This window comes from Salvia hispanica, chromosome 2 (genome assembly GCF_029641045.1).
Source record: "Salvia hispanica isolate PSC_SH4W2 chromosome 2, Shi_PSC_v1, whole genome shotgun sequence".
NCBI lineage: Eukaryota > Viridiplantae > Streptophyta > Magnoliopsida > Lamiales > Lamiaceae > Salvia > Salvia hispanica.
In genome coordinates this window covers 34,822,932-34,842,048 of record NC_142693.1, presented here as the reverse complement: position 1 = coordinate 34,842,048, position 19,117 = coordinate 34,822,932, and the positions used below count along the sequence as shown (strand labels likewise).

Sequence of the window (19,117 nt, the reverse complement as noted above, 5' to 3'; positions counted from 1 at the left end):
GCGACATAGAACTCGAATCCGAGAAACTGCCCGCGAAGGACTCCCACTCGAATCACAGCCGTTGATGCTCGTCCTCCGTAGGCATCGCGCTGCTGTGCGCTCACCGCCGTCGAGCACAGCTACTGCTGCCCGGAACTCCACGCACAGCGGCTGCTGCTGGACATCTCCGACGCTGCTGCGTCGATATCACAGCTCCAGCGCTGCACTGCGAGATGCCGTCGCTGCTGTCGCAGCATCGTCGCACCGTCGCTGCCCGTTTGCCGCTGCTGCTTTTCCGGCACTGCTGCTGTGGCGTCGCCTTCGCAGCGGCTGCGACAATAGCTTCCTCCGAGCCCGGAAACTGCCCAAGAAGGGCTCCTGCTCGAAAAGCTGTGGCCACCGGAAAAACTGCTGTCTCGCTGGCAGATCTTCGATGCTGCATCTCCGGCGCTGCTGTTGAGACGTCGTCGCTGCTGCGACGTCGACTTCACCGCAGCCTTGCTACTGCCCGTGGACGAGGACTGCCAGCTTGCTCCGACCCCGGCTGCTCACGAAGGGCGCTGTCTTTTGAGCCCGGGAACCGCCCACGAAGGGCTCCCACTCAGACCGCCATCGCTGCCGGCATCCCACTGGTTTGTTCTCTCTTTCGCACGCAGCGATTTGAATCAAATCACGCACAAAAATGTACGAATTGATTCATGATTTATTAATCACCATGTAAACTTTGCATACATTAATAATAAATCATACATGTCATCATTTAAGTTCATACAAATTCACGCTAATTGGAAAAAAGAACCGATTGATTCTTGCGGATCCCAAAATAATATACGCAATTTGATAAAACCATCGCATATATAAAAGACATATTGCATTCATACAATTCACATGAAATTAATCCACATAATCAGAGCCAAAACCTGGCTCTGATACCAATTGCTGGGGTTTGGTGCCCCTTGCACAGCGGAAGACTTGTACAAAACAAATAAATCAGACGTAGGATCTATTTGACCGATTATGCGATTAATCAATTCACATGTTAAACAGATAATTGCATGCTAGAATGCAAATAATTCATGCTCATAGAAAATAAATCCTAAACATGATTTCTACGGTTTAGAGTTACAGATTTGATTCTCCAAAGAATCGTCGATTGCTCGCGCCTTCTCCACGTGATGATCTTCAATACTAGACCACAGATCTTCTCTCTGGTTCCCGAACTGTATCTCGATATCAGAGTGGGCTGATCTTATCAAAATACTAGGACTCGAATAAAGAAGACAAAAGAAATCCTTCTCCAATTAGGAGAGAAATTCGAACTCCTCTAGGTAGAGGGGAACGAAAATTATGAGTAATGATAATGAATGATTTCTGTCTCCTTTATTCTCCTATTTATATTAAGTTCCTTTTGGGCCCAGACAGGGATCTATGGAAGGTTTTGGATATGGGCTCCCCCAATTAGCTTTTTACTAATTAAATTGAACCCACAATTTAATACAAGCTTATATTGGAATATTACGAGCAGCCACTACAGAAGTAATATTGAACTCTCCCCATCCAAATCCGAAATTACAAGTAATCCGGGTTTCCACTTTGTTTATTATTTATTTTCCGCGCTTAAGATATAAATGTCCATTAATTAATTAATGTCTGCTATGAACTTAATTAATTAATATCTTATTAATTCCAAGAGTGGACTTAGCAAGAAATATTTATTTATTATTCATAGAGTAATAAAACTCCAACTGGCCAGTTTTCCGAATAATAAAACCTTGTTCGAGCTCCTCTTGAGGACATTATCAAACGAGACTCACCTCGCGCACGTTTCAACATAATAGCAATCCTAGCACCGCTAGATATTAATCATCACTACCCAATATATCAGGATTATTGGGTTGCGAAAAACCCGCACCATTTGATAAGTCAAAGTAGTGCATAATCAATACCGTATGCTCAATGCTAACATATGTAGATTAAGAAATAGTATTTTATCAAGACCTAGTCTTTCAGTTGATAGCATAAAGACACGTCTTGCTGTTAGATTCGTTCAGTGCTATACCACACCAATGTCATCTTATTTCAGTAAGGCTTAGAAATATGCGGACTGACATTGCAACCTTTCACGATAGGAAGCCAAAACCTATCTAGGTTTTGAAATTCTTCTTTTTCTTTTGCAAAGCATTGCATAGATCTGACCGTGTTACCTTAAAGTGGACGACGCCCACAACCGGTCTACTAAGCAAAAGACTTAGACTTTGTTTACTTCTTATGCATTTAAATGTTTGTAAAACATTTTATAAATACACAAGCAAACACAATGTAATAATAATAGTGATTCTATTCGTGCGAGACTGCTCGAATAATACTGAATCAGGTTAAAAGTGGATTGTAGAGTTTTACGTATACAAGCAAGATTCTATTCGCGCGAAACTTGCTCGAAACATACTTTTCAGTATACCAAACCTAACACTGTTGACATGACTTGAAAATCTGTTGACATGATTTATGTTACCTGTTAAATATTCTGTGTTGTAGGATCTATTATTCCAATTTGCAAGCCTGAGTTGAGGCCTTATGAAGGTAAAAAAATTTCTTCCCTTGAGGAAGGAATTTCCTTTTATGAAAAATATGCTCAGGATGCTTGTTTTGATTGTCGAAGATTTGGAAATAGGTCTAGTGGTGGTGTTGTTATGTTTCAGTATGTTGTTTGCAATAGACAAGGTCATAACCGATTTATGAAAGGTAATCGCAGTTTGAATGATGTTCATCACAAGTTTGTTGAAGATTGCACCAAAGCTAACATCGGTCCTAAATTAAGTTTGTTGAAGATTGCACCAAGAATGATGTTAGGAATTGTTCTCGTGATATTAAAGAGAAACTGAAAGAAGTGGATGTTCAAATGATCCTAAATCAGAGAAGAAGAGAATTTGTGAAGGCTTTTTTTACAAGTATCAATTATCACCTGATGATAATAAGTTAGTGAGCTTATTTTGGTCTGATGCTAGTCTCGGAAACATTACCATATGTTTGGAGATGTTGTAGCATTTGATACTACATATTCAAAAAACAGGTAGTTTATTTATTGTACTTAGTAATTGAAAGACATAGTAGTTGACATGGTAGTTGACATAGGATATACATTTGTACTGTTGAAATCTATGCCGGTCAATGGACTTTGACCAATTATAAATTTCAACGAGGCATTTAATTTTGTGAAATTAAATGATATAGTGTCGATCTACGTTCGGAGTAGATGACCGTGGTATATTCATTTTTCTCAAATCCGATTCCCGGTGAGTGAGAAATAATGGATTAAAGTTGTGCAAAATTGCAAACTTAATGAGCTATGAGAGAAGCTTAGGGAATAATTAAGAGAGTTAATTATCCCACATTGGAAGTTACAACCTTATTAAACTAGTATTTAATAAGAAGGATTATTACATGTAATAATTATAGTGTACTAAGATGGGCTGTAAGAGCCCACACACGCGCACCGCCCGCCCCGCCGCGAGCCGCGAGCCCGAGCCAGTGCTCGTGCCCGTGCCCTTGCCCTTGGACTTGGACTTGGACTTGGACTTGGAATTGGACTTGGATCTTGACAATTGGTCTTTGGGTGGTCTTTGGGCTTGGCCCAAGGCTAGTGGGTCTGGTTCTTTTTAGACCACCACCGTTTCCACGTCAGCGAGCCAAGGGATGACACCTCGTCAGTATGACGCGGTAAGCCGACGTGGCTAACATGTGACAGTCCACACCATGATCAAATCTAGAAGCTTCTAGATCCAGCCTCCCAGCTCTGTAATGCTTCGTAACCGATGACCGTTACGGTCTAGCATTGATGACAACCATCATGGCTGTTGACCCCCTGCAGTGGACCGAGCCTATAAATAGGCTAGCCATTCCATGCATTCTACACACCAAAAAATACTAGAAAGCACACTGCACCATAACCTCTCTCTCTCTGCATTGTTCTTCTGTCGAAGCTCTGCCCTCTCCTCCGTCCAGTTCGTCGGAGCTCTGTTGATAGCGGTGCTGCTTCACCAGAGACGCAGCCGTTTTATCTCTGGGGACGAAATGCCAATCCGAAGAGCACTACCGGGGCGTATCTTGTCTTGCGGAAAGAGGCCTCCTCGACTCGGCTATTTCCTTTTCCTACGGTTTATAGTTTCGATTTCCGTTTGTAATTTTCGTCTCAGTTCTTTTCTGTATTCCTTCTTGGGTTGTATTACGCCCGGTTATCTCTTGTAATTCCAGAATACCAACAATCGCAAGACGAGATATAACTTGCTTTTGAAGGGATTTGGACCTAAAACTGAAACTAAAACTTTTGAAACTTTAAATCACCTTTGCTGGAGATGTCGACTGAATCCAACACCGCCGCTGCCACCACTCCGGCCACCACCGCCGCCATCATTTCCTCCACTATGGCATCCACCACGATGATGCCATCTCCCGGGCTCTATCCATCTTCATCAACAACCCCTTGGGTGTATACTAATACCCAGGGGCTCACTGGTGGATCCACCTTGAGTGGGTCGGTTGGTTCCACTTTTAGTGGTTCCTTCGCATCCTTTAATGGATCGAGTGTTGGGGCCTTTGGGTCTCACACGAATGCTGGAAGCTTCGAGTCTCACGCGACTGCTGGGGCCTTCGGGTCTCATGCGAGTGTTGGAACCTTCAGGTTCAGCACGGGTATTGGCTCCTTCGGGACCAGTGCGACCATGACGGGCTCTATGCCCAACATGAATGGTGGGCGCCCTATGCCCAACCATATTGTTGGCTCCTTCGGGGGCAACGTGAATGGTTCCTTTGAAGGACCAAGTGCGGCACCGTTGGCACCTAGAATGATGCCACCCCCCGAGAAGCCACCTAAATTTGGAGGATCTGACTTTAAGAGGTTGTACCAAAAGATGTTGTTCTATTTGACAACATTGGGCGTCGCCAACTTCCTCACGGAGAACGAGCCGCCCGTGCCAAGTTATCAAGAGACAAGGCTCGAGATCTTGGCGGACTATGAAGCATGGCGCAAAGGAGATTATCTTTGTAAAAATTTCATTCTAAGTGCTTTAGATGATAGCTTGTACAATGTATACTCCCTTGTAACCACGTCCAAAGAAATGTGGGAAAGCCTAGAAAAGAAGTATAGTATCGACAATGCTGCCGGTACGGAACATGTTGTAGTATCCAAATTTACGGACTACAAGATGGTTGACTCTAGACCGGTCATGGAACAAGTTCAAGAGTTCCAAATGATCATCCACGGACTCATGGCTGAAGGGATGATTTTTCCCGACAACTTTATATGGTGCATACTCATCGAGAAGCTTCCTCCTAGTTGGAAGGACTTCAAGCACTATCTCAAGCACAAGCGAAAGAAGATGAGTCTTGAAGACTTGATCGTGAAGCTACGCATTGAAGCGGATGTGCGCAAGATCGATCAAAAGGCTAAGGGCTTTAGCCCACTTGATGCCAAAGCCAACTTGTTGGAGCGGGGCGGACCCTCCAACAAACGCCCCTGCCCAAATCAGAAAGACAAAGGGAAGGGCAAACAGTCTGCAAAGAAATTTGAAGGCGAGTGCTACAAGTGTGGCAAAATTTGCCACTTTGCCAAAGACTGCCGCAACAAGAAGAAGAAGCCGGCAGCCCACGTCGTTGAGAAAAAGTTCAAGGACTGGAATGAAGATGACCTCGTTGCCGTGGTCACTGAAGAAGTCAACATTGTTGACAACAAGGGCGGCTGGTACATCGACACCGGCGCTACGGCTCATGTCTGCTCAGATAGGAGTAAGTTTGCCTCCTACACTGCTGTTGAAGGGAGGAAGATCAACATGGGGAATCAAGCATCGTCCGAAGTCCTCGGCATTGGCAACGTGATTCTCATGATGACGTCTGGTGTCACTATCACTTTGAAGGATGTGCTGCATGTCCCGGACATCCGCAAGAACCTAGTGTCAGGATCAATACTAGTTAATAAGGGGTTTAAACTTGTATTCAAGTCTGATAGGTTTGCTTTGTACAAGTTTGGGAAGTCCCTCGGAAAAGGTTATGTAACCGACGGACTTTTCAAGCTTAGTGTGGCTACGCGCCTTGTTCCAAAGCCTTTGGCTAACAATAATAACAAAGCATCTACTTCCTCTTATTTGACCGAGTCTTCAAATTTGGGGCATTGTAGGTTGAGACATGTAAATTCAAAAGCCGTGAAAAGATTAGTAAACTTAGATTTACTAAAGGCAATTGAAGTGGATAGCCAAGACAAATGTGAAATATGTCTTGAGGCTAAAATGACTAAGTTACCATTTCACTCAGTTGAACGGAAAACGAAACCCCTTGAATTAATTCACACGGATGTATGTGATTTAAGGATGGTGCAAACTAGAGGTGGTAAAAAGTACTTTATCACTTTCATAGATGATTGCACAAGATATTGCTACATTTATCTTTTAAGAAGTAAAGATGAAGCAATAGAAGCGCTCAAAAATTATAAGAACGAAGTTGAGAATTAACTTGGTTGTAAAATCAAAGCGATTCGAAGTGATAGAGGAGGCGAGTATGTAGCCCCGTTTGAGGAGTTATGCAACGCAAGTGGTATAATTCATCAAACAACAGCTCCATATTCACCAAAATCTAACGGTGTAGCTGAACGCAAAAATCGAACTCTAAAAGAGATGATGAATGCGTTGCTACTGAGTTCAGGATTACCCCAGAACATGTGGGGGGAGACTATTTTGACAGCCAACTATATCCTAAACAAAATTCCACTCAAACGAAAAGACGTCACTCCTTATGAGTTATGGAAAGGAAGGAAACCATCATACAAATACCTCAAAGTGTGGGGGTGTTTGGCGAAGGTGATGGTTCCCCTGCCCAAAGAAGTCACAATTGGACCTAAAACGGTTGATTTTATCTTCATTGGATATGCACTTAACAGTAGTGCATATAGATTTGTTGTTCACAAGTTTGAAATATTGACTATCACAGTAGGAACAACAATCGAGTCAAGGAATGCCGTATTTCTCGTGCTTGTGCTTGTGCCCGTTTCCTTGCACTTTCCCTTGTCCTTGGACTTGGACTTGGATCTTGGCAATTGGTCTTTGGGTGGTCTTTGGGCTGTTCTTTGGGCCTGTTCGTGGGCTTGGCCCAAGGCTAGTGGGTCTGGTTCTTTTTAGGCCACCACCGTTTCCACGTCAGCGAGCCAAGCGGGATGACACCTCGTCAGTATGACGCGGTAAGCTAACGTGGCTGACACGTGACAGTCCACATCATGATCGAATCTAGAAGCTTCTAGATCCAGCCTCTCAGCTCTTTAACGCTTCGTAACCGACGACCGTTACGGTCTAGCATTGATGACAACCATCATGGCTGTTGACCCTCTGTAGTGGACCGAGCCTATAAATAGGCTAGCCATTCCATGCATTCTACACACCAAAAAAATACTAGAAAGCACTCTGCATCATAAGCTCTCTCCCTCTCTGCATTGTTTTTCTGTCGAAGCTCTGCCCTCTCCTCCATCCAGTTCGCCGGAGCTCTGTTGATAGCGGTGCTGCTTCATCAGAGACGCAACCGTTTTATCCTTGGGGACGAAACGCCAATCCGAAGAGCACTACCGGGGCGTATCTCGTCTTGCGGAAAGAGGCCTCCTCGACTCGGCTATTTCCTTTTCCTACGGTTTATAGTTTCGATTTCCATTTGTAATTTTCGTTTCAGTTCTTTTCTGTATTCCTTCTTGGGTTGTATTACGCCCGGTTATCTCTTGTAATTCCAGAATACCAACATGTACTTTGCATAATATCTGATTTAATAGTTGGCATAGCATATACCTATAGTTGACATTGGTTATCAAAAAAATGTGTTGATGTTTTGTGTTGATCTATTTGTTCAATAGGTATCGTATGGTGTTTGGTCCATTTACCGGGAAAGACAATCACGGTTGTCCTATTGCGTTTGGAGCTGGTTTCGTATCCGGTGAGAATTGTGATGCATTTTCATGGCTTTTCACTGTATTTGTTGAATGCATGGGTGTTGCTCCAAGAATCATAATCACTGACCAAGATTGGGGAATGAGGCTTGCCATTGAGAAGATATTATCTGGTAGAAGGCATCGTTTGTGCATGTGGCATATTGTGAGCACGTTGTTTGAGAAGATACCTAAATCTATTTCTAATAGAGAAAAGTTTAGTAAGGAGTTTAAGTCTTGTGTTTTATCAAAGTTGTTAGATCCGGATGAGTTTGATATATTATGGACTAGTATTTTTGAAAAATATGGTGTAGAAGATCAAAAATGGTTTAAGGATATGTTTGCTATTAAACATATGTGGATCCTAGCCTTCTTTAGAGATGTTCCTATGGGTTCTTTAATGAGAACAACATCTTTTTCAGAATCTGAAAAACAGTTTTTTTAAGAGGTACTCGAAACCGTTGTTTAATTTTGCTGACTTCACTCTTCTGTATAATAATGCCATTGATGCTCAAAGGAATCAAACTGAAAGGCTTGACTATTATGATTCTGTAATCACTCCAAAATATGTCACTGATTTAGCATTTGATAAGCAATTGATATCTGTATACACAGATAGGATGTTTAGAGTGGTACAAAAATTGATTGCTGAGGCTGATAAGAGTTGTCGGATGATTAGCATGTCCACATTGGAGAACATCGAGGTCTTTAAAGTTTCTGATGCTAGAAAGAAGACCTTTACAGTTACACATGAGATAGAGACTGAGTCATATGAATGTGAGTGTAAACTATTTTTAAGGTGTGGTTATCTATGCAGCCACCTTTTCTTCATACTCAGAAACAAAGTTGTCAACAATATCCAGAGAAATATGTTGGTAACCGTTGGCTTAAAAGTGAATTACTAAAGGCAGTTCATGGTCTCACGAGTGATGAAAGAGCGTCTGACAGAGGTATGCAAACTGTTTTGTATACATATTTCAGTTTAAGTTTTAGCATGTGTTGTATAAGCTGTTGACATATCTTATATTGGCGGTTGACATTTTATATGTTTGCAGGTTCTAACAAAGATGACAAACTACAGATTGCTAACAGGTGTCATGGACGTTACTTTGGTCTATATCAGCGTGCTTTTAGGAATAAAGATCATTTGATTGCTTTGGATAATTTGCTTGCGGGTATTGGTCCTCAAATCTTTAAAGATGACTGTGCTGGATCGTCGTCTGTTGATAAAAATGATTCAATCATGAATATATATGGTATTGCTGTACCTGAAGAAATAACTGTCCATGCTCCAGATGTGGTTAGTACAAAAGGAGGTGCAAGTGACAAGAAAAGCAAGATTAAGTCAAGCATAGAGAAAGCAATTGAAAAAGAAAATAAACCTCATAGGTGTTGTGGAAAGTGTCACAAAGTTAGCGATCATAATGCTAGAAGTTGTGGCAGAAAGCAGACATGATTGTTTTTTTTTTTAATAGTCAGAGTTGTTTTTTAGTTGTTGACATAGACTACAAATTATTGACATTTTCTTGTTAGTTGTTTATATCTGATTTTACTCTCTATTGAAATCTATTTATGATTCTGTTTTTTTAATTTTAAGATTTGTTTTCTGAGTTGTACACCTTTATACAAGGTGTTGACATTTGGTTATAAGTTGTTGACATTTCAATACAAGTTGGACCTGCCTTGCTTTCATGCTCCTTCATGTTTTTAAGGTGCACATGTCAACAACTTAAAAATTATGTCAACTATATATACTGCCCATGTCAACTATGGTGCACATCGTGTCAACGGCACATACCAGTCATGCAACTACGCTACATATCGTGTCAACTACACGTACAAGTCATGTCAATTATGTTACAAGCCATGTCAACTACACGTACTAGCCATGTCAACAACTAATATAATTATGTCAACTATGGTGCACATCGTATCAACGACATATACTAGTCATGTCAACTATGTTTCAAGCCATGTCAACTATACATAGAAAACATGTTAATATCAGTAATACAATTATATCAACTATGGTGCATATCGTGTCAATGGTACATAAAATTCATGTCAACTACACATTAGAGCCGTGTCAACTACACATACAAGCATGTCAACTATATTACATAGTATTAATCATGTCAACAAAAATTATAAGTCATGTCAACTACGTATAGACTCGTGTCAACTACGTTACATACTATGTCAACAACAATTATAAGTCATGTCAACTATGCACAGAACTATGTCAACAATACTTATAAGCCATGTCAACAACAGTTATATCAACTATGGTGCATATCTTGTCAACTGTACATGAAAGTCATGAAAGTCATGTCAATTACACGTTAAAGCCTTGTCAACTATATTTCATACTATGTTAACCACACATAGAACCATGTCACAAAAAATTATAAGTCATGTCAACAACAATTATAAGTCATGTGAATAACAATTATATCAACTATGGTGCATAGAGTGTCAACGTTACATAAAAGTCATGTCAATTACACGTTAAAGCCGTGTCAACTATATTATTTACTATTTTAAGTACGTATAGAACCATGTCAACAACAATTATGAGTCATGTCAATAAAAATTATAAGCCATGTCAACAATAATAATAAGTCATGTGAATCCTAATAAAATTAACAGAAAATATACATTTTAATAAGTTCAAAAGTAAGAAACCACAATAGTAGCTGTTTTGAAATCCATCCCAAAACAAGAAAGTTAACAACATTAAAAGTTAAATACATCCCAAATTTTGTTTCACTTCTTTTTATTAACAAACCACTTTTTGTATTTGTTGTTTAAACTAATTAATTTGTGCTTTTTTTCTTCCATCCATGCATCAGCTACTTCTAAAACGGGCACTCTTTGGTTGTTGTAACTTAATGCAATCAAGTTGTAGCAATATCTTCCACGCAGTACCTGGAGTATCTTTATGTTGCGTGCAGAGAAGCCAACATTCCATTCACTACCTTTTTTTCCAACATAAGTTTCCATGTGTCTCATTAAATAGACACCATAGTCCTTTATGTTGGTGCTTGTGGCCCACTTCAAGGAAAGAACATTGATGGAAGACTTGTTAATATTTTCGAATATCTCTAACAAGTTCTTATTTTTGTAGTATGCCTCCAACATATCTTTCTGCAAATATATTAATAAATAAATAAAAGTACACATAAAAAACATTTTAACATTGTGCATAAATTATATCAACAAAATGTAGAGACTGTTTCAATAAGATAAAAAATATCATACCAGTAAACCAATTTCATGTCTATGATCTCAATCTTACTTTGTTTCAGCCAAAATACTACCAGGTAGTAATGTCGGTTTTCACAGATTGGAAAGAAGACCTATATCACATGGAAGATAAAATTACATTCAAAGAACACATCCTAATATTTTCTCAAAAATTTAATTGTTAGATATAATTACCAAATCAATGTTTCTCCAATCAAGTTCTAGTCTTTTTTGAATCTCATTCTCTATTTCATCAATGAATTTGTTCGTTGCCATCGTAGTATTCCAACTTTCTGGCCGATTTGTAACATTGAAATTCTGCAATTAACATATTCGGTTAAGGAGACCTCTAATTCAAATATTTTATATAAATTTTTAGATTACTTACGGTTGAAGATGTGGTCATGAAAAAGCGTGCAGGTGATGTTGTTGGCTTTTCTTTTTCAATGTTGTTCTAATGTGAAGCCCATGAGTCAATAACACCAGATTTGATTTCTTCATGGGGCTTCAGTGAGTTGAGCAATTCCTTGGTTGCCCAAGTAAAATCATCATCACATACATATGCATTCCTGAAATGAAGTTATAAAAATGACATATGAACAACAATCATAAATCTTGTCTACTGTTTAGAAAACTAATTTTTTTTTATATCGTGAATATAATTAAATTATGGGTTTTTGGCTTTTTAAACCGAAACCTTTCCCCGAATTTCGGTTTTTCCCATGAACTATGAGATTTATTTTTAAAATCACGAACTTTCATTTTGTTAGGATTTTCCCCCCGGCGGGTCAACGACGAAACCCGGGTTGTCTACATGTCAATTTTAATCCTATTTGTCACTAAATTGATTTGGATCCTATTTGGCACAATAATACATACAATCACAATTATTACATAACAAATGACAAATTTTGAATAAACAAAACACAACTTTAACATTTTGAATTATGCTATTCGGGTAGGAATTATGCTATTCGGGTAGGAAATCGGAATTCAGAGAAAGGTTTTGGTTTAAAAAGCCAAAAACCCTTAAATTATACATACTCATATGTTCTTCCTGTTTCTACTATGTAGTAGTAGAGATCTCTTTCATGAACTTCCAGGTATGGCAGTATATCAACAACATATACTTCTGCTTTGTAGAGTTCTGTTTTGTTTGTATCTTCTGGAAGTGCAATATCAGATAATGAAGCAATATTCTGTTTTCATTGGACATAAAATTCATATCAACTACAAATTCTTGCTATGTCAACTACGGTACATAATATGTTAACTACTCATAGAGGCCATGTCAACAACACTTATAAGTTATGTCAACTACACGTAGAAGCCATGTCAACTACACGTAGAAGCCATGTCAATAATTATTATAACTCATATCAACTACACTATCAAGTCATGTCAACAACATTTCACTCATTTTATAAAAATAAATAATGTTTAATCTTAGTTTTAGTTACCTCAACAATATTATCTTCTTTATCCAGTGGTTTTTCTCTGTCCGTTTCAACATGTGTGTCATCTTGATTCTCCTTATCTTCAAGTTGTTTCAACTGGAACATATTACGTTATGTCAATTATATTTTTACCTATAATATGCAGAATATCTTTAGAGTTTAAGATAGTTATTGTAAATTGTACCTGTACAAGATCTTTCTGATTTTCTTTCTCACTCCCCTTGTTATCAGATTCTAGTACAGGTGTTGATATACGAGACACTGATTCATTATTGACGCCACATGTTGTGTCCTCTTTTGTGCCTTCTCCTTCTTCTTGTTCTTCATTTTCTTGTTCTTCATGTACTTCTTCATCAGCAGTCTATTGAAATAGTAATTTATAATTAGTATTAAATTAATTTCAACTTAGAGAAACATATGTAAACAAAATGGTTCATGTCAACTACACGTAGAAGCCATGTCAATAATTATTATAACTCATATCAACTACATTATCAAGTCATGTCAACAACACTTCACTCATTTTATAAAAATAATATATTGTTTAATCTTAGTTTTAGTTACCTCAACAATATTATCTTCTTTATCCAGTGGATTTTCTCTCTCCGTTTCAACATGTGTGTCATCTTGGTTCTCATTATCTTCCTGTTGTTTCAATTGAAACACATTACATTATGTCAATTATATTTTTACCTACAATATGCAGAATATCTTTATAGTTTAAGATAGTTATTGTAAATTCTACATGTTCAAGATCTTTCCCCTTGTTATCAGATTCTAGAATAGGTGGTGATATAGGAGACGCTGATTCATTATTGACACCACATGTTGTGTCCTCTTTCTGATTTTCTGTCTCAATCTCCATTTGAAAGTTGGAAATTTACTCAAATCTTCAAGTGCTTCCTTTTTCTTTTCGACAGTAACTATTGATTCACAGATTGTTTTACAGTTGTCAAATGCCTCATCTTTGTCTTGAAGAAATGACTCTGCCAATTTTACACACTTGTCTTCCACATATTGAATAGAAGTTGTTGGGCTTCCAATTGCAGATCTAGCAATATCACACTCTAATCCAAATAGATGATTAGTTTTGACGTGCGTAGGAACTTCTTTAAGGGTTTTTACTAGATTCCCATAATTTATGTGTTGAATGTATATTGCACTACATTCTGCATGATATCTTTTGGGACAACGCTTTGGGAAGACCCAACCCCACTGTCAACTACATGTGGAATCTGTTGTTGAGGCTCCTGCTCCTGCTCCAGGTTACGGACATATCTTTTGAAGATAAGTCCATTACCAAATATTCCTACATCTATCTCTCGATTTTCCCTAGCTTGCGGATGTATGCTTGTCCAGCCTTTCATTATTGGGAATGTACGAGAAACTGAACGTTTGGCTTGTAAAACTCTATCTATGTAGCAGAGCTGCATATAAAATCCATAACAATAACAATTACTAGCTATATCAACTACTCATACAACCTAATGTAATTATGTTCACTGTTAATAATCTGTAATGTGAAATGTAAAAAATACCATGAGCAAAGGAAGTGGTCCTGCAAAAGCATTCTTCTTTTTCTTTGACCAATTTTCCTTTGCAAACTTGAGCATTGTATGAATACCAGTTGACATTTCTAATATTGTCCAGATCATCAACTATTTCCCCAATCTTAGACTTGATTGTTCCACATGTTGATGGCTCAATCAATGTTGCTTCTAATAGTACCAAGAACAATCTCTTGATCCTTATCCCTCCTTGACAATATGCTAATATAAGTTCTTCAACGGCTTTATGGCTAACGTTTCCTCCTTTTTTTATTTGACAATCTTTTCCTAACTCTCTCATGAAAGCTGCATTACTTTTACAGATATATCTGGAATAACTAATCCTACCTCTCGGAAATCCGTATACCAGCTCCACATCGTCTTCTGTGATATTAACACTCCTCCCATTATTAAGCTTTATCTTGCACTGTTTTTCATCAAAACTCTTCACCAATTCGAATGCCATAAAGCTAGGAATGTACTCTATGTTGAAATGCAAAACATTCCCAAAACCCAACTCCTACACAACATTAACCTGTGCCTCATTCATTTTTCTCATGGTTTCAATAAAAAACAACGTCTTCCTTTTGATTAGAAGCCGTTTAGAAAAGTAATTACTTTTCTTATTCTGTTCCTTAACCTCCGTGTGCTTGTCATTCCGTTTTTTGCTTCTAATCTCAGAAGCAATTAATTGTTTCCGGTCATTTCTTCTTTTGCTTCTAATCTCAGATATAGTTAACTCGTTCTTATCAATTGCTGTGCTTCTTTTTCGCTTTGATGTGTTCTTTTTTTTCTGGATTAAAATCAAGTACAATAAAAATGTCAACAATACAGTAATATCATGTCAAAATTCATAGCAACTACAACCCTACATATGGCAAGTGCAGTCATACGCTTTTTAATATAAATAATACCGTGTCAACAGAACATATACGGTTTATAGCAATCATATGACTATATTGACAGCCATTCAAACAAGCATATATTATGTCAATAATTATTGTATAAAATGTCAATACCACTATGTCAACAAAATGTCAACAATATAGTAATATCATGTCAAAATTTATAGCAACTACAAGCATGCATATGACAAGTGCAGTCATACCCTGTTGATATATATAATATAATACTATGTAATCCTCTCACACTTCACATATGAATTCATCTTTGTGTATACAGAACATATCTATTTTTTAGCAACCATATGACTATGTCAACTACAATTCAAATAAGCATACATTATGTTAATAATTATTGTATAAAATGTCAATACCAATATGTCAACAGACATCTTCTAATGTCAATAATCATAAAAATTTAAATATATAGTACTTAACTGCAAGAATATTTTTCTGCTGTTTAAAAAAAGCATAAGTCGAACTCATCAGAAAATTAAATAATGAAATCTAAAAATAAAATCTTTTGAATAATCAAAATGTGTTTTAAAAAACTAAAATTGAAGTCATACAATTAAAAAAAGAATGAAATCTTTAACCTGAATGAGTCGTTTCATTGCTTTTTGTTGATTTGGTGGACCTCCATTTCTGATGTCGTTTTTCCAGGAACGGTCGACGATCCAACTGAATCACTTGTGTTTTTTTGTCCGGTTGACATTCCTAATACTCTTAATCGATTTAGAAATCTAGAAAAGAGATGAAGTCGAGTAGATGAAGGGTTTGTATATGAGAGAGTAGTCGAAATTTTTTGAGCGGTAATCTATTTGTGAGAGAGTAGATGGTAGAGAAATATTTATTGCTACGCTTTTTTGTGAGTTAGCGAAATAGTTTGTAGAGTAGAGGGTTTTGAATTAATTTTTTTTTCCTCCATTTTATTAGAAAAAAAGGCAGTTGACATTGTTAACATTTGAAAAAAAGGCAGTTGACATGACAATTATTTAGTTATTGACATTACATACAGTTTATTTATATTTTCATTTTTGTTTTTGACACTTAATTTGCTTTATATTGACATGTATTGTATGACCATAATTCATGAATATGTTCCAAATATTGAGTTTTCTGAAATTTTATATGCAGCCTATTGACAAGCTGTTGACATTTGATAATTAAGGTATGGACAAAATGTTGAGTTTTGATATGGAAACTATTAACATGTATTTTATGATAATGATGCCAGTACATGTTTTAAATTAAAAAAATAAGAAAAATAGTTGTATATTTTTTTTAGTTACAAGAATTGTTTTTGAGCTGTTGACATTTAATTTAAGTTGTTGACATTTCTATTTAAGTTGCTATACTGATTTGATAGTTGATATATTATTACAGAATGCATAGTTTAAAAACCACATTTGATAATTGTATTACACATCCATCTAAAAAACATGATAACATCAAATATTCAAACCACTCTTTGTTCAAATCAGAATATAACAGTTTTTTACTTATTGCGTCTACAACTAAACCATTCCTTGTATTTGTTCTGTAACGCAGACAATCTTTGCTTGTTTGCATTCATCCAGATGTTAGCATTGCGTATCATATCCATACACTTCTTGTTGCTCTCTGATGTAAGCATGGCTTCGCAATATCTTCCTCTGAGTACCTGTAGAATCTTCATGTCACATGGAGAAAAGCCGACATTCCAATCCCTTCCCTTGCTGCCAAAGTATGTCCCCATATGTCTCATCATATAAACATCGTTGTCTTCTTTATTGGTGTTTGTGGCCCAATCTAAAGCAAAAACTTTGTATGGTGTAACACCCCGACTTTTTCTACCTTTTTATTTGTCATCGAAAGACATCGTTTGTGCACCTGAAAAATTTCTACGTTTATTTCTTTTTTCGAGAAAAGGATTCTACATTTTGCGCCAAAATAATTATTCTTTCCAAGACCAATTATTCATATAAATTAAAGTCTTTTGAGAAGGCCTATATACCAAATTCTTTTTTCCAATTATGCAGTCAAATAGTTGGTAAAATATATCTCAACTCCCTTCCCACGACTCTTCACCCATCTTCCCCTTTTATCTGAAAAATCTCCAACCAAAATTAAATCAAATCTTTGAGATATATATATAGATATATTTTCCCAACTATAGTATAAATAGTCCATGTTTCACGTTCTTCCACAACTAAAAATCTGAGAGAGAACCACCAATCTACTGCAGTTTTTCTACCCTTTCACAAAGTTGAGAAGAAATAGTTTGGAGAGAAGAAACCGAGAGTTGAGGGAAAAAAAAAGGAGTGAGGCAGCGACGATTGAGAAAGAAAATAGACGATGTTAGGAGCGTGACGGCTCCCGTTCAACCGAACGCAGCGGCGGCGAGGCTGCTGAACGACGTGCTGGAGGAAGGCGGCGCCGACTCTGTGCTGGCAGCAGCGACCACGGCTGCACGGCGGCGCGATCCAGCAATAGCATCAGCGAAACTTGCTTACGAACAGGGATGGTGATTGTTTTAAACTGCGAACTACCCCGATTGGGCAGGAGATCGACGACGCTGGTTGAGAGAGGGATGAAGGGGATAGACGGAGGCGCAGCTGAGCTTGTCAAGCTCACTGCCCGATGAAAAGAACGGTGGCAGCGGCGGTGCCGAGTTTTGAAAGAGATCGGAATCTGTTTTGGAGACTGCGTGAGCAAGAGAGAGATTGAGAGTTCTATTTTGAGGTGATTTCCGAATGGTGGCAGCGACGAGGCGGTGCTGCTCAAGTGTCACGAATGGCAGCAATCGGGCACCGAGCAGCAGGGGCTCATGGCGGAATCACGAGCATCGGCACATAGTGACAGCACTGGCCATGGCGGCAGCTATCGGCTCGACGGAGAGACTGCGGCGCTGTAAAATCAGAAAGAGGAGATGAAGGTAGAAGCAAGACGGAGAGAGTAGACGACGGAGGAGAGAAACAAGTGAAAGGGGGAGGAAGATTTGAGATTGCAGGCGTTAGCAAATTGAGAGATGGGAGTTCACGTAAGGAGATGGATTGGAGTACTTGGTATGAGCCAAATTAATTAAATGAAGATTGGGCCGGAGTATACTAAACCAATAGGTGACTTCATGCACGCTTTTCGAGAATGAAACGTAAAGAAGAATTAAGAAGCTAAATGAACGAGGTGGGCTTTCTTTTTAAATAAGGGCAATGCCCTAAGTATATTTTTATGTGAAAATGAATATTTGTCATGCCGTGTTTTGTTTTATCTATGGAACCTATCTGCTGTGGCTTTTGCCATCTATGGATAATCGAATTCGGGTCTGACTAGGGAGTGAGTCCCTACTCAGGCTAGTGTACACCAATGGGGATCGTGAGCCGTCTTTTGGGTCGGCCGGTCTAGTGACTTGGAATGTGGCCACATTCCTTGTCATCAATGGATCAGATATGGTAGACATCTATGGGAAAATGGTTGATCAATCGACTTTTACGATGGAAATGATTTTAGTGTCTTGGGTATTTTTAAAAGTTAAAACCCCGAGTTCACTCATTGGTGGCATGATAAATACTTTTTATAAAATGTTTTCGGCATGAGTCCACTGAGTGCATCAAGTACTCAGCCCTGCATTTCTTCTTAAAAAAATGTGCAGGTTGAGCTGTGACGAGCGCGGTGGGTGTTGAGCATAAAAGTGAAGAAGATGTTTATCAAATGTTAGGAATATGTTGTGTCTTCATACATGACATTATTCTACTCTCGAATGCTTCCGCTAAATAGTATTTCTTTTCAGTTCAAGTATTGTTGAGATAATATTCATTCTGAGTTGTTGATTGTTGAAGTGATACTCTGATTTTTATTCGAGCTATTTCCTATTATTTCGAGCTATTTCCTATTATTTTGAGCTATGGTCGAGTTGTGTTGTTTTCCCTTTTCTTCCCCGCTTCTTTAGTCCTCCATTGGTCACGATTCACCGTGTTTTCTATCCTTAGAAAATGCGGGCGTGACAAAGGAGACTTCTTTACATTTTTTGATAGATCTGTCATGTTATTCTCTATA

At 38.2% G+C, this 19,117-nt stretch overlaps 1 long non-coding RNA gene across 1 annotated transcript; it reads left to right on the top strand.

Moving 5' to 3' along the window:
* Window positions 1–17,316: 17,316 nt before the first annotated feature.
* Window positions 17,317–18,913, top strand: LOC125221076 (uncharacterized). The gene is made up of 2 exons (XR_007176367.2): window positions 17,317–18,247; window positions 18,714–18,913. It is a non-coding gene; the product is annotated as an uncharacterized LOC125221076 (long non-coding RNA).
* The last annotated feature ends 204 nt before the right edge of the window (window positions 18,914–19,117 follow it).